Source organism: Schistocerca nitens, chromosome 2 (genome assembly GCF_023898315.1).
Source record: "Schistocerca nitens isolate TAMUIC-IGC-003100 chromosome 2, iqSchNite1.1, whole genome shotgun sequence".
In the NCBI taxonomy this organism is placed as follows: Eukaryota; Metazoa; Arthropoda; class Insecta; order Orthoptera; family Acrididae; genus Schistocerca; species Schistocerca nitens.
In genome coordinates this window covers 728804440-728813746 of record NC_064615.1, presented here as the reverse complement: position 1 = coordinate 728813746, position 9307 = coordinate 728804440, and positions in this window count along the sequence as shown.

The window sequence follows — 9307 nt, the reverse complement described above, 5'->3', positions numbered from 1 at the left end:
GTGATGTCCTTAGGTTAATTAGGTTTAAGTAGTACTGAGTTCTAGGGGACTGATGACCTCAGATATTAAGTCCCATAGTGCTCAGAGCCATTTGAACCATTTTTTGATTTCATATGATAGAAATAAACAAATGTGAAACAATAGTATTAAACCGCAGTAGCATCAAGTCAAATGGCATTCAGTAAGATATATTAGGAAATGAAAGTATGCGCATGTTTTGCTGTTTTGACTACAGAATAACTGGCTATAGCATGAAAAAGATGATACAAAATGTAGACTGGCAACAGAAAGGAGAGCTTTCGTGAAAAAGAACATACTTTTCCCCGCCAGGAAAGATTATTTTACTATTGTCCTCCAAATAAAATATACATTTAAGTTCAGAATGAAATTCTCACTGTAAATCGGAGGGTGTGCTGATATGAAACTTCATGGCAGATTAAAAACTGTGGGCCGTAGGAAGACTCGAACTCGGGACCTTTGCCTTTTATGGCCGAGTGTTCTACCGACTGAGCTACCCACGCACAACTCACCAGCTTTCCTCACAGCTGTACTTCCGCCAGTACCTCGTCTCCTCCTTTCCAAACTCCACGAAAACTCTCCTGCGAAATTTGTAAGACTAGCACACCTGGAAGAAAGGAGGGCTTTTGTGAAGCTTGGAAGGGTGGAGACGTTGTAAAGGTGGAAGTAAAGCTGTGATGACGCAAAAAATCGCAACACCGCAACCCCAAAAAATAATTAATGTAGAGTAATGAAATTTCTGAAATAAATTTGTCTAAGTAACGTATTTAAGTGAGTACCATTGCAAGGTCACAGGTTAATGTAACCCCGAGATAAGCAACTGCAAATTGGAATGCTGGTACATTAACAAACGGTGTAAACGCCAGAAAGTTGCATACAGGCACGTAGACGTACTTGCATTGTATCGTACAGGTGCCGGATGTCAGTTTGGGAGCCGGCCGTTGTGACCGAGCGGTTCTAGGCGCTTCAGTCTTGAACCGCGCGACCGCTACAGTCGCAGGTTCGAATCCTGCCTCGGGCATGGATGTGTGTGATGTCCTGAGGTTAGTTATGTTTAAGTAGTTCTAAGTTCTAGGGGACTGATGATCTCAGAAGTTAAGTCCCATAGTGCTCAGAGCCATTTGTAGACTTCATTCCAGACAAGTACACTGACGGAAAAAAAATCGCAACACCAAGAAGCAGTTGTGTTACATAAACGAAAGTTGGTAGGCGTGTTTCTACATCTGAAAGATGATGTCGATTCAAATTTCGTGCCAGTCGGATAAGAGTTACGCTAGTAGCGCCACTATGAAGATGCAAAACAAATTTGCTTTAAATACACGCTGAAACTGTCGTAAGCGTTAGTTAACTTTCAGACTGGACGTTGTGAATTGATGTCAGTCAAGAATACCTTTATATCACAAAGACTCCATTATCAGCACCTCACTGAGTTTGAACGAGGTCATGTAATAGGGCTATGAGAAGCCGGATGTTCCTTCTGCGATGTTGCAGAAAGACTTGGCAGGAGTGTAGCCACTGTACATGACTGCTGGCAGCGATTGTCACGAGAATGTACGGTCGCTGGAAGACCGGGCTCCGGACGGTCACGTGGCACTACCGAGGGGGAAGACCATCGTGTTCGGAGTATGGCTCTGGCGTATCGTACTGCATCTGCAGCAGCAATTTCAGCACCAGTTGGCATCACAGAGAAACAACGAACTGTTATAAATTGGGTACTTCAAGGACAGATCCGAGGCAGACACCCTATGCATGCATTCCACTGACCCTAAACCATCACCATTTTCGACTTCAGTGGCGTTAAGCAGGAGCTCATTGGATGGCAGGGTGAATGTTTGTTCTGTTTTATGATGATTCCTGGTTCTACCTCGGTGCCAGTGATGGCCGTGTGTTGATTAGAAGCACGCTAGTTGAGGGCCTGCAACAAATGTTTCTGCGTGCTAGACACACTAGACGTGCACTTGGAGTTATGGTCAGGAGCACTCTCGTGGTTATCCCACGCACCCTCACAGCGAATTTGTACGTCAATCTGGTGGTTAGACCTGTTGTGGTGCCATTCATGAACAGCATTTCAGGGGATGTTTTCCAACAGGATAACGATCGCCCACATACCGTTGTTGTAACGCAACATTCTCTACAGAGTGTGGACATGTTGCGTTAGCCAGCTCGATTTCCAGGTCTGTCTCCAATCGAGCACATACGGGACATCATCGGACGATATCTCCAGCGTTATCCAGAAACAACATTAACCATCCCTGCATTGCCAGACCAGATGCAACAGACATGGAGCTGCACCCCCAAACTGACATCCGGCACCTGTACGACACAACGGAAGTACGTCTACGTGCCTGTATGCAACTTTCTGGCGTTTACACCGTTTATTAATGTACCAGCATTGCACATTCGCAGTGGCTTATCTCGGGCTTACATTAACCTGCGACCTTGCAATGGTACTCACTTAAATACTTTAGCTAGACAAATTTATTCCAGAAATTTCATTACTCTACATTAATTATTTTTTAGAGTTGCGATTTTTTCCGTCAGGTGTACTTTAAACAAAGACTTCTTAACATTTACAGTTAAGAAACTTCCTGGCAAATTAAAAATGTGTTCCGTACGAAGACTCGAACTCGGTACGTTTGCCTTTTGTGGCCAACTGTTCTGCCGACTGAGCTACCCAAGGATGACTCACGACCCGTCCTCACAGCTTTACTTCCGCCTTTACACCGTCTCCTCCCTTCCAAACTTCACAGAATCCCTCCTTTGTTAGCCGGACGGGTGACCGAGCGGTTCTAGGCGCTACAGTCTGGGACCGCGCGACCGCTACGTCGCAGGATCGAAACCTGCCTCGGGCATGGATGTGTGTGATGTCCTTAGGTTAGTTAGGTTTAAGTAGTTCTAAGTTCTAGGGGACTGATGACCTCAGTAGTTAAGTCCCATAGTGCTCAGAGCCACTTTTGAACCTCCTTTCTTCCAGGAGTGCTAGTCTTGCGGATTTCGCAGGAGAGTTTTCGTGAAGTTTGGAAAGTAAAAGACGAGGTACTGGCGGAAGTACAGCTGTGAGGAGAGGTGCTGAGTTGTGCTTGGGTAGCTCAGTCGGTAGAGCACTTGGCCACGAAAAGGCAAAGGTCCCGAGTTCGAGTCTTGCTACGGCACACAGTTTTTAATCTACCATGAAGTTTCATATCAGCACACCCTCCGAGTTACAGTGATAATTTCATTCTGAACTTAAATTTATATTTTATTTGGAGGACAATAGTAAAATAATCTTTCCTGACGGGGAAAAATATGTTCTTTTCCACGAAAGCTCTCCTTTCTGTTGCCAGTCTACATTTTATATCTTCTTTTTCGTGCCATAGGCAGTTATTCTGTAGTCAAAACAGCAAAACATGCGCATACTTTCATTTCCTAATCTATCTTACTCAATGACATTTGACTTGATGCGACTGCTCTCTAATACTATTGTTTCACATTTGTTTATTTCCATCATGTGAACTCCTTTCACGACACTCCCACCTGCATTTAGCGATACTTAAAACGAGTTTCATTCTCTTATCCACAGATATGTAAATCATAACCTATTGCTGCCGCATCATAACACTTACCTTTCGTACTGTTGATGTATCTAATCATCCAGGTAACTCCCCACTGCATGTAACGTTCGCTTCATTACAATAGTGCTTCAAAGTATTCATCGCCGGCCGAAGTGGCCGTGCGGTTAAAGGCGCTGCAGCCTGGAACCGCAAGACCGCTACGGTCGCAGGTTCGAATCCTGCCTCGGGCATGGATGTTTGTGGTGTCCTTAGGTTAGTTAGGTTTAACTAGTTCTAAGTTCTAGGGGACTAATGACCTCAGCAGTTGAGTCCCATAGTGCTCAGAGCCATTTGAACCAGCCAAAGTATTCATCCTTTTGAACGTCCACAAACACTAAAGGATATGATGATAGCAACCACATCTTCAATACAACTTACTTGCAAGTTTGAGTCCACTGCACTTCAGCCACTTCAACGCCCTAGTATGAATGTAACAGTTCTAGTTAAATATACACATTTTTTTCCTCCCTCAGTTTAAGCATCAAGTCCAAGTTTCACTTTCACGTAAGTTCCTCCCGTTACTGACTTAAACTTCACATTGCGCAGAATCTACAATGTTTAGTTCGAGGCCATTAGCAACGTAAGCAGCTCGTGGTCTAATGGTAGCCGGCACGGTAGCTCAGCGTGTTCGGTCAGAGGGTTAGCTGCCCTCTGTAATAAAGAAACTGAGTTAATGGATCAACGACGAACTGAAACGGGTGTCTTACGACGTCGGCCCCGAACAGATGCAATGAACGAAAAACGAACAGTGGTCCCGGGCTCGATTCCCGACCTGGTCGGATATTTTCTTCGCTCTGGGCCTGGGTGTTTGCGTTGTCCTAATAATTTCATCTCATCCTCATCGACATTCCAGTCGCCGAAGTGGCATCACACATAAACGCTTGCAGCAAGCGGCCGAACAACCCCAGACGGGATCTTCCGGCCTATAATTCCATAAGACCATTTTTATTGTTAGTAACATAAGCATAGTTGAAGAAAAAAATGGTTCAAATGGCTCTGAGCACTATGGGATTTAACATCTGAGGTCATCAGTCCTCTAGAACTTAGAACCACTTAAACCTAACTAACCTAAGGACATCACGCACATCCATGCCCGAGGCAGGATTCGAACCTGCGACCGTAGCGGTCACGCGGTTCCAGACTGAAGCGCCTAGACTGAAGCGCCTAGAACCGCACGGCCACAACGGCCGGCATAGTTGAAGACGGCAAACTGGTTGACACTAGCGCCCTCCCCCTCCCTTGTAGAGGAGAGTTAAAATGAGCAGCAAGGAAAAGGAAGGCAGGAAAGACGGGTCCCGGACTCTCACGCAGTATCGACAGGGATAGGTGGACATGTGTGTTGTGTTAGGGATGGCGGTTATCGCTGAAACAACCGGTTTTTTCGATTATACCGATATTTTTCATCTCCAATTTAACCTGACTACTAAAACCGCTCAAGATAACAGGTATTTGGAATAACCGATTTCAGCTTTTTTCTTGCTTTTATTTCCAGTAATAAACGTAGTCATCGAACAAGACTGAAAAATTCTAAGATTCACCCACACTTTGGCATTATACGTTTCAAGATAATACGTTGAATTAGAGTATCAAATAAAATACTTATAAAAGAACTTCGTCCAGGTACCGTTAGCTGATTTTCTCGAAGGGGTTATTGCCAAAAAAAAAAAAACACCCGTATTCTGCTATTGGTTGCAATTTTTTGAAGTCCTGCTCAATATCATATTACAACCGAGAATCGTACAATTATTATGAATTACGAATAGTCGGTGCTACAGGGTGAACACTGAAGTTGGAGAACTCTATTTTTTGTGTTAAGTTGTCTTGATCCTAAGGACTACAAGCCGCTAAAGGCATATTATGTAGACACAGGTAACAGATCAACTACTTTCTATTTTTATTGTAAACCGAGAACAATTGTTAAGTTTTTGATTTATTATTGTTATCTTCATTCCTTTCTCTTTTATTGCTTCATAGAAATGATCGACAGATATAAAGCTTTTGCGTAAAGTTCGTAGCGCTCGTTTTCTTTAATTATTGCGAATGAAAAAACCGTTTCGTTGTCAGATATATTTATTGACTTTTTAACAGTAGTTTAAACACAATGTTTTGCTAACAATACTAAAAGTAGTCTTTCAAAAATTCAGATGAACAGTTTAGATAATAGGTGAGATAGAACATTTACCAGCATCAATAACATGACAATAGTTAAAATTTCAGCAATGAATTCATCCAGTGACCAATATTTATCGTCCCGTTTTTTTTACATAAATACTCGTCCTATAATGTGTTGATCTGTAAGTCGACTCCTTTCATCAGGAACCATATTATTCAAAGGTGGCACCAATCTTTCAGAACTTTCTAACAACGGTAAATATTGTGGAGCTACAAATGACTAGCCTGACATACGTCTTTTATTCTACGCCCGTAAAACGAATTTGTCACTGTTTTTGTGTGGAGTAAAGGACAACAGGTACAGCATTGTCTTAGCAATGCTGTAACCATTCTTATGTCATGTGTGTATCGTTCGTCTTTAACTGTCGGGCCGTTATTAACATAACACTGATTGCTTTTGCCATTTTGTGTAATAACCCAATATTTTTAATCACTGGAAATTTTACAAATTAGCATTACTCGTTGTAAAAATAGTTTTGTTTGAAAACCAAAAATCTTAGCACCGCTGCTATGAAAAATTGATATCCCGCTTGTTTACTCGGTTGTTAGTTAAAACTAAAAATACCGGTTATCTCCGAAACCAAACAAAGACCGAGAACCACCGGTTCCTCCGAACTGAAATGCCGGTATGGGTTTTAACCGGTCGGTTTTTGCCACCCCTACGTTGCGCTGCGGTGAGCCGTGACCGACAGCGCGGCTCATTTATAGCGAGGTGTCCGTGCTGTGCTGTGCTGGGCTGCGGCTATGTGCGCTATGCGGGCCAGTAAACAAGTTGGCCAAGGCGCTGGCGCCAGCCCAGAGCGGCCGCCACTAGCATGTCGCCTGTCCCGCCGTCACCGGGGACCGCTGCTGAAAGTCGGCGTCCCCGCCATTCACGCGTAGGAGGCACTCAAAGTGGGCCCAGGTATGCAACAGGCACACCGGGTGACCTAATCTAAACTCCTCGATGAAGTTTTTCTGCAACTGCACATCTGTAAACACGTTAGCTAGTAACCTAGTTTTATGTTCCATGAGTCATTTGTTCGATTAATCGTAATCGTGTGGAACGCCTCATTTTACATTCATCTTGATATTCATACGTAAATATGGCTACATACTGACTATTTACGAGCTGCTATTTTCCATTTTTTTAACACTGATGTTAGTTAGCAATCCCTAGGCGCCACCCGTTACGTATTACACTATAGAAATTCATCCAAGGAACAAAAGCTCTAGCCAGCAAGAAAACGTTTCCAATTTTAACTATGCATTCTGTCAATGAGGCTTGATAGTATAGTGGTAAGGCTGAAGCTTGGAAAACGAGAGGTAGCGGGATTAAATTCCGGTCGGACCACGGAAATTTTCTGTCTGCCTTTAATCTAGCCACCACCTTTCAACGATGTGAGGAGTCTCCAGGAACGACGCGTTAAGCTATAGGTACCGTTTCACTGGTTGGATAACTGGGGTGGATTACGGACACGCCGGGTGCCCAAGTGGCGCCCAGTTGAAGGTCTGGCATCACGCGAGATTGTTATTGTCTGTCGGACATTTCGGATCGTTTGGTGAGAGATCAAGAATTTGGTGGCAACATTATGTATCCATTTTTTTGCTAAACACGATTTTAACAGACATTTTTTTCTCCTGTTGTTGTAATTGCATTCATGATTGTTCCTTTTAATCGCAGTGGGTTATTTACAACAAAGTTTGTGAGGGAATTAATACACAGTGAGACAGAAGGCAAAACGCGTAACTCCTTAAACAAATGTATACAATACGGTCTTATGTGAGTAACCCATAAAAGTAATTTCGTGGAGACGTAAAAAGAAGACAACAATCAGAATAAACAATTTGTTCGAAATTGCACATCTTCGCACATCTCTGAAATAAAGATCGGCTGCTGGGTAACAGTTCATTGTGTAAGTATGTTGCTGTATCTCGCGCACTGCTACTCCCTCGGACCCAGCTTGGCAACGCTGTCCACCAGTTGGACGCTGTTTGCTGTTCGAACCTGTCCCACTCTTCGATGGCGGCCCTCTTCATGTCAACCGTGCGTGGGGAAGGTTGTTGCGACGACGCACTGCAAAATGATCAAAGGCCTACCCAGTGGGATTCGCCTCGACAGCTACCTCAAGCCCTACAACCATTCGGTTGATTCCTGTCTCACGGAGCAAGGTGTGCACGAGGTGAGTACGGTGTATTTGTACACTGCCGTCTTGAAAGACGAGCCCATCGACGAAATGATACTGTAGAGCTAGACGGTAGCATGTAGGATCCATTCGTGATACAGAACAGCCCTCAAATTACCCCTCCCTCCCACCCCCGCTCCCTCTCCCGCCTGTAGCGATGGCATCCAGCTCCTTTACACCATGAAAGCCGAAACATGACTGACCCAACTACCTGCTGAACCGTTTGACTGGATCTACATCTGAATCTACATACGTATCACTGTATGGTGCACGGTCGATGGTTCCTTCTACCACTACTAGATGTTTCTTTTCCTGTTCCACTCGCAAGCAGAGCAAGGGGAAAACGGCTGCCTATGTGTTTTCGTACGAGCCTAATTTCTCTTATCTTCATGATTCTTATGTGAAATGTACGTTGGCCGCAGTAGAATCGTTCTAGTCCCCGAAGCATCTCCGTAATACCTTCGTGTTGACCGAGCTTACTTTTAACACATCTAGGAGCCAATCTCTGAAATGATTCCATGCCTTCCTTCAATCCGACCTGGTGTGGATCCCAAACACTCGAGCAGTACTCGAGAATGGGTCGCATTAGTGTTCTATACGCAGTCTCCTTTACAGATGACCCATGCTTTCCTAAAATTCTTCCAACAAACCAAAGTCGACCACTCGCTTCTCTACTATCGCCCTTACGTATTCGTTCTGTTTCATATCACTTTGAAACTTCACGCCTAGATATTTAATCGATGTAACTCTCTCAGGCATTACACTATTAATGTTGTGTTCTAGCATTACCGGGTTGTTTTTCCTTTTTATCTGCATTAACTTAAATTTTTCAACCTTTAAATCTAACTGCCATTCACCACTAACAAGGGGAGGCCGCCAATTGTGAAATTCAGATTCGATTCATACTGCGCATAATAACAGCTCATGGCCAGAGGTGTAATGTGGCAAAGCAGCAAGAGGCACTTCTCAGCCGTTGTCGAGAAAATAGACAGTTAAAAGATAAAAGAAACCGTTGCGGTGAAATACTCTCTACGAGTAACATTTTCGTACAGCATCGTGGCGCAGCGGTAAGCGCTAGGGTTTGTAATCCGAAGGTCGCCGGATCGGATCTCGCGGCGTGCAAATTTTTCTATTATTTTTTTGTAATTCAAATGTGTACACATACACATATATATATAATTCCCGGCAATCAGTTGCAACAATTATACATATAATAAGTTGTTGAAAGTCGTTTGTCGTGGAAAAATAATACTTGAAATAAAACACAATATCACAAATAATATTCAAGTGGATACAATTTATTGAAAAGTTCGGTATACACTCGCACATAATTAACAATTAGTGACCAGAAGTAGCTGGAGT